At 40.6% G+C, this 1,712-nt stretch overlaps 1 pseudogene; it reads right to left on the bottom strand.

The window, feature by feature from the left end:
- Positions 1–206: 206 nt before the first annotated feature.
- LOC124892912 lies at positions 207–683 on the bottom strand (annotated as a pseudogene).
- Positions 684–1,712: the final 1,029 nt, after the last annotated feature.

Here is a 1,712-nt window from a genome sequence, read left to right as displayed (position 1 = left end):
CCCAGAAATGGGGACAAAACAAGAACAAATTCCATGAAAATGTGCACCAAGATCATAAATAACTTACACACTAGGATTATCTAGGCTCTAAGGTAACCCCCACCCCCACCCCCACACAAAACTTTCATCTTCACCCTGTAAGACGAGGCCATCTTATCGAAAGATGGACATTGCTTCAGTTGATACAACCTTTCGATAGGTTCTTGTTAGATCTTATTAAGCTTTTCTGCTACGAAGATAGGATTTGCTTTTGCTATTGCATTCTGACCAACATTCCTTTAAACAAACGGGCAGTTGTGTTTGTCTGAATAATGATGAACTGCGCAGAAAAGACGACCACATTTGCAACTGAACCCCGTTAATCCCACACGCTTACGACAAGCTGTGCACTTTTTTAAACCCTCTTTTGACTTCACTTGTGAAATCTGAGAGGCTAAATCTGCAGATGCAACCGCGGCACCTGTAAGAGCAAGTTTTGATTCATTGCTGCTTGAGCTTCTGTGTAGGAAGTCTTTGCTGGATACAGCTGCAAGCTTTGCATGTTCCTACTTCAGTAGTATCATGTCCTTTTGACACTTGGAACACATATTCATCGTAGCTGCACTACCGAAAAAATCACAGTCGTTGATGCAAAGTACGGGGTCTTCTGGAGCTCGACAACCTGTCTCTTTAGATGACTCCATTTATGCAGTTAACAAGTCAAGTTCAACACCACAAGTGTCACGCCTCAAATCCTATTGGGGAGGACTGGCACCCGTAACCGAGGAGGCCCGGGAGAACCAGCTCATCACCTTATACTTCCCATGCATACCTCTATGAATACCCGAAATTCGGACAACATCATATCGCATATAAAAGGAAATAATCACCAATACAAGCTCGAGCACACATGTATATATATGTATATACAATACTTGGCCATTGGAGCCATCAAATCTATTAACAAAACACCACCTTGACTATACATTAGGTCTACAAAGCCTCTAGACAATACACAGAGTTTAACTAAGGTCGAGACACAACCCGCCATATAACTAACTTCTATACAATACCAAAAGTGACTAGATATGATACGGAAAGCCCTGAAGCAAACTGGAGCTCTCCAAAAGTAGCTGGATATCCTGACTCCTACTTGTGCGGTGTATGAGCTGAGGTACCTGTGCCTGCAGCATGAAATGCAGGCCCCGTGGGGGACGTCAATACAAAATATGTACTGAGTATGTAAAGCTATAGATAATCACATATGATATAGGAGCTCAATAAAAATTAGAAACAAGTGAATAAATCATAATAGGAGTGGACCACACTTACTAGAACTTGTGACAACCTGTACATTGTATTTATTCAATCACTTTACCTTCATTCTTATCATCTTTGTAATCATTACTGTACTATACTATGACCATTAGGCTGCCTCCAGTACATATCAACTATGATCGACCCATGATAGGCTTATGCCCTTGGGATACCACCTATAAACACATAAATAGGGATCAACCCATGATAGGCTTATGTTCCTGGGATACCACCCGATAAGAGAGAACTTCCATCACTTAGTTCAATTAATTTTTGAGATTGTTATTTCGGTTGCCACCGCATTTTTGATACTTTCAAACAATGATACATCAATAAGAGACATATAAATAGACCATCAATGCAATAACGATGAAGTAAGAACTCATTGGCACATCAATGAAGTGTTTTGGAGTCAT

This window comes from Capsicum annuum, unplaced genomic scaffold (genome assembly GCF_002878395.1).
Source record: "Capsicum annuum cultivar UCD-10X-F1 unplaced genomic scaffold, UCD10Xv1.1 ctg51905, whole genome shotgun sequence".
NCBI lineage: Eukaryota > Viridiplantae > Streptophyta > Magnoliopsida > Solanales > Solanaceae > Capsicum > Capsicum annuum.
Note: the sequence above shows the minus strand (reverse complement) of the source record. Positions and strands in the feature narration are given on the sequence as shown.